At 44.1% G+C, this 12989-nt stretch overlaps 1 long non-coding RNA gene across 1 annotated transcript; it reads right to left on the minus strand.

Moving 5' to 3' along the window:
• Nucleotides 1-168: 168 nt before the first annotated feature.
• LOC110340325 lies at nt 169-8282 on the minus strand. The gene is made up of 3 exons (XR_002382121.2): nt 7991-8282; nt 7034-7208; nt 169-2723 (listed from the first exon to the last, which is right to left on the minus strand). It is a non-coding gene; the product is annotated as an uncharacterized LOC110340325 (long non-coding RNA).
• Between the last annotated feature and the right edge of the window lie 4707 nt (nt 8283-12989).

Consider the following 12989-nt stretch of genomic DNA (forward strand, 5'->3'; position numbering starts at 1 on the left):
AAACCAGAAGAAATGCAGACAAGAGTGCACAGTGTCCAATTATAGGAACCTATTTTTCTCTGCCTATATGAGTAAAAGAAGCCTGGCAGAGTCTAACGCTGGGTTTTGAGGGGGAAAACCCAGAATCCTTGTCTGCTAGAATTTTATGTGTGTGTATGTCTCTCTGTGTGTTCATGTATGTGCAGGTGTGTAAATACGGGCAGGGCAAAGACCAGATTTTGCACTGTTCTTCATGAGCCACTCACTCTGTTTGGCAAAGTATCTTACTAGAATTTGGAGCTTCCTAATTAGGCTAAGCTAGCTATCCAGCAAGTCCAGGGTCCTTTCTGTCTCCACCTCCCAAAGCTGGGATTGAGAACACATGCCATCATGCCCAGCTTAAATTTCTATTCCCCTCGTTCTGTGTGACAGGTGTGAGTGAACACACACGTCATAAAGTCTATGTGGAGATTAACTGACAATCTTCATTAGTCAATTATCTCCTTCCACCACATGTGATCCAGAGATGGGTGTTAGGTGTTCAGACTTGGTGGCAAATGTCTGTACCTATTAAGTCACGTGACAAGTCCACTGTACAGGTTTCCCATGGATGCTGGGCATCAAATTCCAATCCTCAAGTATACCCAACAAGTGTTTTTAATGGATGATCCCTTCAGTGGCTTTTTCAATTTTCTCTCTGTATTTTCTCAAATTGGTTCGGACAAGCACAATTTAGGGTATGAATGCAGACTCCATAATTTTTATGTGTTTAGGAGAGAGTGGTTTACCAGGAAGTGGCACTTGGAAGATGCATCTTGATGGATTTACCTGGGAAACTATCCCTGCCTAACCTATGCTCTCATTTGCAGTGTTTAGGTAAAAAACAGACTGATGGAGATGAGGTAGGCAAGCCTAGCATCCCTAAGATCTACCAATGAGTTTGCCTCTATAAAGAGCTAAGTAACGAATGTGCTCAACAGAAAAGAGTGTTGGAAACAGCCACAGCACAGGGAAAGGTAATTTAGGAGCAAACATGGTCTCGGTGGAAACTTCAGCATCCTCAAACAGCTCCCTGTACTCTAAACACCTGAGTTTTGTCCTGGCATGGACCTTATTCTAATGTAGTATTTCAACTGTGTCCACATCATTTTCAATCAGTGTGTTAATAACTATACAAATAACTATTCCAAAGTGAAAATCATTTACTGAGCATAATTATGTGATAGTGTCTTATTGAGCTTTGGGAATTTAGGCATCAGTCAATAAATTACCCTCATTTCATGAAGGTCATAGTCTATTTAGTATGAGCCAGTGAAAATAGTTGTGCAAAATCTATACTTCCAAACTGAAATAAGTAGGATTCAAAGGGTCCTAAGAGATGGTGGAGAGAGAAGAGTTAGTGTAAGCCAAGAGAGTAGGGTAAAAAGGGACACAGTTCTGAGCAGGACAAAGCAAAGACAACAAGCCCCAAAGATCAAAGTAACTGACCCAAAATGCTCATAGGATAAAACAGAGCTAGGAACTAACATTGTCCCAACTTCACAATCAACAGACAAATGCTAGTGTCCTTTATTACTTACTTATTACATTTCATATAGAAAAATGTTAGGATGCAATCACTAAAGAGAGGAGGTAGTTCAGTCTTCTCTGAGAAGTACCTAAGAAAAGTGTACTTTTTAAATTTTTAGTATTTAGCTATGTGCAATACCTTAATTCTGGATATTTGGTGCCTGCCCATAGTTCATACATAAAAATACTCTGGGCTACAAAACACCCAATGGGGAGATTCACTCCTCCACACCAAGGGAGCACATCTGTGCAGTACCCAGCACGTCCTCCTTTCGCCTTCTCTCCTGGAGCTAGCTGTCACTGACGAGCTTCTTCCGCCTGTTACAAAACGTGGGCTCAACTGCAGTGTTTTCATGCCTTGACCTGTAGGATGTTATTGTGTGAAACTATGCATTGCTTCTTTTCTGGTCCCCGAGACATAGCACTCAACGTTAGCAACCTCGGGAAGGTAAGATTTATTTTGGCTCATGGCTTGAGTCCAACCAATCTACTGTTACTTGGCCCCAACACTGAGCCCTTGTGGACCTGAACCAGACAGCAGGCCAGGAAGAAGTAACCTACTTCCTCCAGGTGGTTCCCACCTCCTCAAATTCGCAGATCCCACCATGAAGTCACCATCCGAGAACAGCCTTTCAATTACAGAGCCTTTTTGAAGGGTGAGGAAGAGGGGAAGGACGCTTCATCTTCAAGGTGACACTGACTGTTGAGTTGTAAATACTTTAAGTTTGTTATTTTTCCACTAGATGGCGCCTTTATACTTCTCTGTAGCGCTCAAAATCTGAGCAAGAAGACAGAAAGCAACCTGCAGGTTTAAACAAATTCTGTATTCCGAGTTGTTAAGTCAAACTGCAGGAATTCCGAGATATCTGACTTTTCAAATAGTAATTGTAAATATCTAGTCCCTAGCGAGCAGTTTCTCCTTCCCGTAGTACTTCCCCGAATCTCCAGCTCAGGCTTCCAATTCCCTTTACCAAGTGGCCAGGGCCAGTGCCCACATGGGTCAGTGTGCACCAGGCTACCCTCCATAGACACCCGTAGGACATCAGAGGGTGTTTCATCGCCCCATCTGTCCGTCCACGTTGTCATTTGTCACCTTGCTTCTGTCGAGGTCCTGTACCAGTTTTGTCCGCTGCCTTCTTAAATCTCTTCCATCTTCAGCATCTTCTATATCCGATCTGCAGAATCGACACCCCCTAATCACTTAAAGCACTGCTCAAATTATGCCCTGCTCATTGAAAACAGGCTGACTAAAGACTTCAGGAGAAGGAAGTACAGTTCAGTGTGGCTTTAGCTGAGTACCGTGCAAAGGGCGACCATTACAGGTTTGGCATCCAGTGTGACTGGATGATGTGACTCTGGGGTCTTTTGAGAATCCAGGTATAGTAGGAGGTCTAGAGAGACTTGCCCCTCACAACGATGGTGGAATCCCAGTCTCTAGCGTCCCTGTACCTCTTAGCTAGAGGGCTTGCTCTTAGTCCACACACTCCAACCATGACATGCCACCATCCATTATCCCCATCGAGCTAGCACACGCAGGCACTTACCCTTTGGCCATCTCAAACTGAGGGCTAAATAAAGCTCTCTTCTTATTAAGTGGTCTGTCTCTTACAATTTGCATAGTAGCCCAAATCTGACTAGCATACCCCCAAACACACATGTACAGAAACACACACACATACAAATGCGCACATGCGCACATACATCTACACACACTAATATACACATGCATGCATACACACACAGTACATGCACACATACATGCATATACACACACAGCATTACACACATGCATACATACACACACATGGAGAGCGCATGCACACAGCACATTCACATTCATAGGCAGTTTACAGATTAATTCAGCCACTCCAACATTCCATGGGTCAGATCTCTCTGTAGAGGTTTCCTACCAGCAATGTTTCCTTGGCTCCTACTTGCCCAGCCTGACTTAGTCACACACCAACCACGAAGCACACAGGAACCAGTTTCTGTGAGATTGGAGATTTGGGCATTTTGTGACAATGGCACCAAAAGCCACCTAGAGCTGCTGACCTGCAATCAAGATGAACTTGTTCATCTCCCGTGTAAGAGAGAGTGCCTGTGTGGTAACATTTTGTTTGTGATCTAACAAATAAGGCTTGCCTGAAGATCAGAGCGTGGAGATAGCCACACTAGTCAGCCACAGACGCCAAGCAGAGGCAGTGCACACCTTTAATCCCAGCGCTTGGGAGGCGGAGGTAGACGGATCTCTGTGAGTTCAAGGCCACCCTGGGCTACACGAGATTGATTCGGTGTAAAAGAGGAACAGAGCCAGGCAGTGGTTGATCACACTTTTCTTCCCAGTACTTGGGAGTCACACACCTTTAATCCCAGCACTAGAGAGCTGGAGCCAGGAGTGATATGGCTGGGCAGAGAAAGGAGAATAAGACAGGAGCAGACAGGAGCTCATTGCATTGAGTCTGAAGATTCACAGGGACAGAGTTGCCCCTTTGGTCTGGGGATTCCCTAGAGATAAGAGGTCTCTTTTGTGGCTGGCTCCTTGACTTCTCTGACCTTTCAGCAGTCACCCTCAAACATCTGACTCCAGGTTTTTATTATTAAGACCTTTAGAACCCGTGCTATGTGCCGAGGTAGTAAAAGCTCTGACGCGTGGGCAGTGTTTCTAAATGAATCATCTGGTTCAGGAGCTGTAAACAGACAACTGGGAAACAGGTAACAAGAGTGTTTGGGAACAGGGATTCCCAAGAAAGAACAGAATGCACTCCCGAGAGTGTATGCCCACCAGAGGGCGCAGTGGCTCTGTGAACAGAAAAGCTCTCAGCCCAGGCTCCATCTGGTTGAAAGTTGAAAAACAGTTGGAGACTCACTCCCTGCTCAGCCTCATTTGCGCTTCTTCTGCAGGGAGTCCTTACTCAGGTCGCCAGCCCCGGTTGGAGCACCCCTTAACAAAGCTATAACTCAGTGTTTTCTTCAGATCCTGTTCTGAGTGTGGGAGATCAAGCTGTGTGGAGTCCCGTGACATGATACAGAGAACATCTGTGCCTGGCTCCCAGGCCAGTTTAGAAAAGGATGTCATCGTGCCCTGTCTGCATGGGGCAAGCAGGCTCCGAAGGGCCTGTCAAGCAAGCAGAGAGCAAAGTGGTGATCCCCACAGACAGAGGTCTTTCTAGCCCACCCCTTCAGAGAGATATGCAGAGCAAGCTTCCCTTGCTGGAGACAGCTTCTCATCTGTCCAGATGTGAGCCCAGGAGTTGTCAGTGGGACCCGGATGGCTTTACTCTATAGTCTGAAACCCCTTACTCCTGGGACTCACTGTTTGTTGTGGTTAAACTACCTTAAATGTCATCCTAGAGCCTTCATCCAGTAGCTGATGGAAGCAGAAGCAGAGACCCACAGCTAAAAACTTAGTTGAACTACTGGAATCCAGTTGTAGAGAGGGAAGAGTGATGAGCAAAGGGGTCAAGACCAGGCTTGGGGAAACCCAGAGAAATATCTGACCTGAACATGAGGGAGCTCACGGACCCCAGTCTGACGGCTGGGGAACCAGTATAGGACCGAACCAGGCCCCCTGAAAGTAGGTATCAGTTAGGAGGCCTGGGCAGTCTATGGAGCCTCTGACAGTGGAGCCAGTGTTTATCCCTAGTGCACGAACAGGCTTTGGGAGCCCATTCCCTATGGAGGGATACTCTCTCAGCCTGGATACACAGGAGAGGGTCTAGGTCCTGTCCCAAATGATGTGACAGACTTTGATGATCCCCCATGGGAGGTCTCATCTTCTTTGTGGAGTGGGTAGAGGAAGGATGGGGGGGTAAGTGGGGGGAATGGGAGGACATGAGGGAGATGGAACTGGGATTGGCATGTCAAATAAGATTGTTTTTAATTTAAATAAAAAAGAAAGGAAGGAAGGAAGGAAGGAAGGAAGGAAGGAAGGAAGGAAGGAAGGAAGGAAAAATTTCCGTGACAATCCTAAGGCCCTGAGTGAGGGGAGAGAGCTTTCCTAAGGTAGCGACTTTTCAGTGGTGTGACATGTGCTACAGGTGAACCAGACTTGCTTTCTTTTTCTCTTGTTAACCTGTGCATTGTTAGCAGAACTCTGCCCTGGCAAAGAATGCCGATCCCTGAAAGACAGCCACCTTTTCCCCTGCTTGCTGTCCAGCCCTTGATTCTCCAGTGTTCTGCTGCATGCCTGGAACAAGAGGTGTGCTGACAGAAAGACCTGTGGACACAGTGGGAGCCTGGGGACTTAGCCATGGATCTTACACAGCCCTCTACAGATAGCTTATGTTCTCGTATAGGTGTCCCCATCTCCAGTGGTCCCCCGCCATTTTAGCGCCCCACTTTGGCTGCTTGTTAATTCCGCTAACTGATCCCAAACACAGTTTCATTTATTTGTTATGTTTTACATATTAGTTCATTATTTTGTTGTTGGGAAAGAACACTTTACTAAAAGCAACTTACGGAAGGGTTTATCTGGGCTTATGGTTCCAGAGGGATAAAAAAAAAAAGCCCAGTTACCTGTAGTATCACACAAAAGTCCTCTCAGCTTGAAGCTAACCCCTGCCTAACACACCCGCTTTCCCTTCCACACAGCAGCTCCCTTACATGTTGGTGAGCACAGGTCAATGGACAGGTGATGTCATTTGTGGGAAAATGAGAGTAGGAATATTATATAATGGTGCATATATTTGGCTTTGACATTTCTAACTTACCACATTGGTAGATGTATACTTTGGGGGACATAGTCTCCTTTTTTTTTTTTTTTTTTTTTTTTTTTTGGTTTTTCGAGACAGGGTTTCTCTGTGGCTTTGGAGGCTGTCCTGGAACTAGCTCTTGTAGACCAGGCTGGCCTCGAACTCACAGAGATCCGCCTGCCTCTGCCTCCCGAGTGCTGGGATTAAAGGCGTGCACCACCAATGCCCGGCCCATAGTCTCCTTTCAAATAAAGCATCATGTCCCCCAGTGAGAGCAACATGCTGAATATGCAGCAAAACAAACCCTCGTCCAGAGATGTATCTCTCAGAGGTCGAGAAAAGCCAGGTAGCGATAGACATGCTAGGCCAACTACACATTTGAGTGACCTGTCCCTTCTGACATTTTCTTCATTCTTAGTAATAAAGTAATAAAGGCTCATGAGAGTGGGGAATCCTAAACCTCTTCCCATCAGATTGTCACCAAGGCCTTTGCTTCCAACTATGATGTGTCTGCATATGTCCACATGTGGCATTGACTTCCAACTGTGATGTGTCTGCATGTGTCCACATGTGGCATTGACTTCCAACTGTGATGTGTCTGCATGTGTCCACATGTGGCATTGACTTCCAACTGTGATGTGTCTGCATGTGTCCACATGTGGCATTGACTTCCAACTGTGATGTGTCTGCATGTGTCCACATGTGGCGTTGACTTTTACTATGCAAAGGCAGCATACAGGGTAAGAACTTCACCAAAATCCCAACTAGGCAAATATGAATTGATTTTGGCTTACCCACAGAAAGTAGGTGAGGGGCTGTTCCCAGGGGTGTGAGTGACTCCAACACCACGACATCATCAAGTTTCAGTCCATCGTGGATAATGACCTCATGGAAGCTACATCTTAGAATCTCATCCTCAGTTAACCTTCCACTTAATGTAAACGCCACTATTCCAAAGTCATTTTGCAGCTGTGGAGGGAGACAAAGGAAGTAAGGCCTAGAATTCCAGATAAGGGCCCTGTGAATACACTCTGTTCATAGTATTAACAATTCTATTGCCACGACCATAGATGTACCGACCACTGTGTTGCTCTGTTCACTTGGTTGCCATGGCTACTGGGCTAAAGTTATGTCTACTTCAAGATGCCGATGGGATGATCATGCTATGCCTTAAGGAAAAGCCATACTAGATAGCATGTATTCATCTTCAAAGGTATAGATTAACATCGTATCAACATCACCTCTTTTCTGGTGCAAATTACCACCAAGCCACCATCATTTCTTTCTTGCTAAACCAAAGAGTCTCCTAACATGCGCCACTACCATCACTCTTTTCTTCTTTATAATACAAAACTTTAAAAAGTAATCCAAGGCTTCAACACAAAGTCAGAAATGCACATCAGGACAAAAGTCCTCCTAGGTCTTTGGATTTTATTTCAATTCATACTCAATATCCCCAGGGGCTTAAGGTCCCGAGTTAGCTGCCTCCCAGGCCCCGCTCATCACTAACCACAGTGCTACTTAAAACTCACTAGTCCTCCCACCCCAATTTTTGAGTTGCCTACTGTCTCTCAAGATGACAGTGACAGGAAATAGAGATTTTTAATGATGACGGCAAAATATAACTCAGAGCTAGATATTTCATCCTCAATGAGTCCTTCCTGGAAGTCAGTCTAATCTAGAATCTTCTAGAATATCAACCTTGGAATCATCAGCCACCACAACTGTCTTAATTTTGTTTATGAACTTACAGGTGTAATAGGCTTTCTCTTTTGGTCCACCAAACAGCTCCCAAATCATGACATGGAGACATTATTAGTTATGAATGGTTGGTCTTGTCTTATGCTTGTCCCCAGCTCTTACAACTTAAATTATCTTGTATCTTCTCATCGACATTTTGCCTGAGGGCTTTTTACCTTTCTTTTTCTGTATATCTTACTTTCCTGCTTCCTCCAGTCTCTGGCTGGCTGGTGGCTGCTTGGTTTCTGACCTCGGGCGTGTGTGTCCTCTCTTTCTCCCTCATCCTTTCCTCTTTCTTGAGTCTAGATTTCTTCTCCTAGTTACTCTCTCTGCCTGCCAGCCCTTCCTATCCTTGACTGCCTAGCTATTGGCTATTCAGATTCAGGTTTTTTTACTAGACCTATCAGGTGCCTTAGGCAGGCAAGGTGAAACAAATGCAACTCATCTTTATATAATTAAACAAATGCAGCACAGCCAAATGTAACACACCCTCATATAGTTGAAGTAATATTTTCTGCAGCACAAACAAATGTAACACATCTTTGAATCATGAACAAAGGCAGCAGAAACAAATGTAACATACCCTCACATGGTTAAAGTAATAGTTTCTGCAGCACAAACAAATGTAACACATGTTTATGTACTTAAAATAATATTCCACAGCACACAGGTTTTTGACATTTTGTGATAGTGGCTTGAACAGACTCAACTGTTTACTTTTCTCAGTTACTGTTGACATTTTCTTCCCTGGGCACTGCTCTCCTAGCATCAGATGTCCCACATTGCAGGGGTCTCCGTTCAAAGGCCACATCTGTGAGGAAGTTTCTCCTACCCACAATAATTAGCACAGTACTCTCTTTTAATGTCCTTATCGTGATATAAAATACTTATCATTGTTCATTCTTCTGTCAACCTATCTGAATGCTCTCCTACCTTCTAAAACACAGTTGATTTTCTTTAACTTTCTGGTGAATGAATGAAAGCATGAGTGAGGAAATGAGTCAGCCTGGAGAAAGACCATTGCAGCATACTGGTAATCACAAACATTTCGTTATAAAGCCAGAGAAACATAGTCTAATTTACAATGATTTTCTATCTCCCACACTTGTTAATAAAAATGCAGGTTTATGTATAATTTGTTCCCTGGAAGACATGTCCACAGGAGACAGACATCAGTCATAAATGAAAGTGTTAATGTAACAAATTGGTAGCTTCATGAATTCATCTAGTCTCTAGGGAGATGCTATGGAACATTAATCAAATGTTGAGATTTTAAAACATGCTGAGTAAAGGTTGAGATGAATAAAAATTTGAAAAATATTGGGAAATAAAGCAGAACAAAATGATGCTGTTTCTACAGCCCAACTGTAGCCGACACCGCAGCCATGGAGCTACATAAAATATTCCGCATGGTTTTGGTCCTGAGTCGCCTGCTGCAGGAGGAGGGTGAGGAAGATGGCTTATGGATTATCTGAAAGCATGAGGCTCTCTACCTGAATATTAATAAAATTACTCTGGCAAAAACAGATCATTGTATTTAGGGGCATTAGTGATGGTAGCAGAGTTATGGGGGTGAAAGCTTGTGCCCTGTCAGCCATAACATGCATCATCCATCCCCAACAAGCCAGTTAAAGACATAAATTGATAAAAAAAATGAAAAGATCTCTCATTCAAGAAGCCACATAGAGAACAAAGAAGTCCAGTGTGCTACATCCAGTCTTTCCACAGGGTGTTGACATGAGGGTAAGGTTTAAATACAGAGTCAGGGATATGCATAACTAAGCTACCTTAGTGAAGATAACCCATCACCATGGTTACAATACTAGTGTTCTGCAAAGTCTACTGCAAGTTGTGATCCTTACCTGGATATAAGTTCCTGCTCTGACTAGCCCCAGGACCTCAGACTTCCCTTTCTTTCAGCGTCAGATTCTAAGGAAATAACAATTTCTTGGAGTCCTCTGATCACCAAAGGAGACCCACAAGTGTCTCTTTAGGTCATCTTCATTCTTGCCGGGATAATTACAGTGCCTTAAATCTGGATCATAGTCTTGGTATTGAAGTACAAAGTTGAGCTGAGGCTCTTAAATAGATTTCACACTCACTGGCAGCTGTCCCCAGACATGCTGTAAAACAAGACTACCAATCTTTGTGACTCAATAACTCTTGCACCATGTGTGCTTGTAAAACTAGTACCACAAAGATGAAATCAAGTTTTCCTGTTAGTCTGAGAATTTCTGCCTCCTCTCCTTGGTTCATGGCTGCTGTGGCTTCTGAGTCTTTGGACAACTGAAATTGGGAAGGAATGCCCTTTGTTCAGTCAGTCACTTCTGTTTTCCCCATCAGGGCGATCTGGGGGTTCTTTTTTTCTAAGAAAAGTCTTTAAAGATTATTTTTACTTAATGTACCAACACCTATGATGGACAGAGTGTCACCAACAAAAATGCCCCAAGACACCTTTCCTACTGCATCAGTGGAGAGCACAGAGCCTTTTTTAATGATAATAATCTCTTATCCAGTTTTGACTTATTTGCCCAGTTTCAAATGCACACAACTCTCCTTTTTTTGAGAATTGCTTGCTTTTCATGCATTTCTTTCTGCTCTGCTGTTTGCCCTCATCTCCACTATCACCTGACAGAAGCAGACAGCAGTAATCATGTCTCCGTATGGATGCTTAGCTGCTTTGAAGTCTCCTCCAGCAAGCTGACTAATCCACCTGTGAATTCACCCCCACTGAGAATCCCAGGACCTGTACAAAACATACACAAATTCTCCCTAGAATTAACATCAAAGTCTTCCAGTCCAATGCCCAATAAAATCTTTATTTCCATCTGATGTCTACACTTCTATTATTACTCTTATCTTTACTCCACCCTCCCCACCCCCCCCACTCTCCCACCCCTCCACCCACCCCCACCGGCACCACACACATACACAGCAGAATCAACCATTAAGTTCTGCTCATAAATTCTAGGATAACTGGTTTTTCTTTTCTTCCCTTCTTTTCTTCCCCCAATCCCCACCCTCCTCCTCTTTCTTTGGGACAAAAATCTCACTTAGTCCAGCCTGGCTGGCTTCAAACTTGCTGTGTAGCTGCAGAGGACTCTGAACTTCTGGTCCTTCTGGCCTTCACTGTGAGGAGCTGCCCTCACTATCGCTATCGCCATTAGAAGATGGCGCTGACATCTGCTGTCAGTTGGAGTTTACCGTTTAAGCTGTGCCTCACCCGTCATCTGGGGTGATGAGCAAACCACCAATCCCGGCTCTACACGTCTCACTCGGAGCTCCTAGGCTTATATAAGGGGCTGGGTTTCTTAGCTTGGGGTCTCCCTCTCAGAAGCTGATCATCTATCTCTCAAGATGTATTAAAGCTTTACTGCAGAAGGATCCGAGTGTCCTGCGTCGTTCTTGCTGGCGAGACGGTAGCGCGGGACACTTCACCTCTTGAGTGTTGGATGCTCTAGGTCTCCTGGGGACCACAGACTCAAAAATCTTCCATGTATCCTGAAAATCAGCTTCAAAGACTTGAGAACCATGCAGTCATAGTTAATCACAGGAACAAAGTTACTTTTATGGTACCCATTTCTGTTACTTTTGTGCTTCTGGGACCATAATATTTGGAAGAAACTACTTACGGGAGTAAAGGTTTATTTGACTCACAGTTTCAGAGAGGTTCACTCTATCATGGCAGTCCTTCACGGCAAGGAAAGCAGACTAGTTCTTGCTAGCAGAGGCATATGGGAAATTCTGTTCACATTATGGCAGACCAAGAAACAAAATGTATCAGGAAGGGGGGGGGGGAAGAGGGGGACAGATACAACACTCAAAAGCCTGCTCCTGGTAACCTGCTTTTCTTGAGTTTTCCGCAAGCCTCACCACTCATGGAAGAAGTACTCAAAATGTACACAAACCTGTTAGGAACATTTCATATTTAAAGTGTAGTACCTGTGCCACAAGCAAGTCTAATGTATCGGGTAAAAACCTGGAGATTTAAATGAAAGACAAGACGTCCAGCAGTTTGTGCTAAGAGAATGTGTATGTGTGTCTTTATTGCAAGGAGAGAACAGTCTTATATACAGACTTATAGCACACTGGAGAAACCCCGGGTGTAAGAGTTCATGTTTTCATAATTAGAATTTGATGCCAGTGGGGCAAAGCTGGGGCTGTAAAGCCAGGACTAGAAAACAGGATGCACCTGTGGTTATTGTCCGACAAGCAACTCACAGAGACCCCATGGGGGCTGGAGCCCAACATTAAAGTACAGCATATATTCCTGTTATCTGTATCTAGAGATGGTTTGAAATCTTCCTGTACACCCTGGATGCTTTGTAAAAATCCTTTTAGAATTGCCCTGGCAGTAACATCCAATGTAAACCGAGTAAAGCGGCTACAGTTAGCATCTTTTGTTTACTTTTGATCTTAAGAGGAGAACATGTAGACCTGCTCCATTGAGAGTGACGTTAGCCATGTCTTTCATAGATGCTTTTTATAAAGTGAAGAAAGTTTCAGCTTTTTTATAGGTCGCAAGCATTTTTATTATGAAAAGGTGTTGGATTTGTTTTGCAATTATTAAGACAATCATGATGTTTATCCTTTATTATATTGCCATATGTTACATTGATTGATTTGGGGATATTGAACAAACTCAGCATTATTTCAACAAAACCCATTTGGCCATGGCATCTAACCTTCTTATATATCATTGGATTCATTTCACCAATATTTTTGTTGAAGATACTTTAGCCTATAAAGGGCATCAGTGAGTGGTTTTTTTAATGGGGATGTGTCACGACCACCTCGACCAGCAAGGAAGACGCGACTCAGGAATCCTTCTCACAAGCGGTTTATTCAGGACCTTGAACAAATCTTCTGACCCCAGGGAGTGCCCGCCCACAGCTTAAAAAGGCCCTTGGGCAGCCAACCCCAGTAAGCCATGTGGCGACAGCAGATAGGTCCACATACGAGGAAGCAAGCCTGATATCCAGCCTTGACCAAATAAGGAGTTGTTTATCA

This window comes from Mesocricetus auratus, unplaced genomic scaffold, assembly GCF_017639785.1.
Source record: "Mesocricetus auratus isolate SY011 unplaced genomic scaffold, BCM_Maur_2.0 Super-Scaffold_100026, whole genome shotgun sequence".
NCBI lineage: Eukaryota > Metazoa > Chordata > Mammalia > Rodentia > Cricetidae > Mesocricetus > Mesocricetus auratus.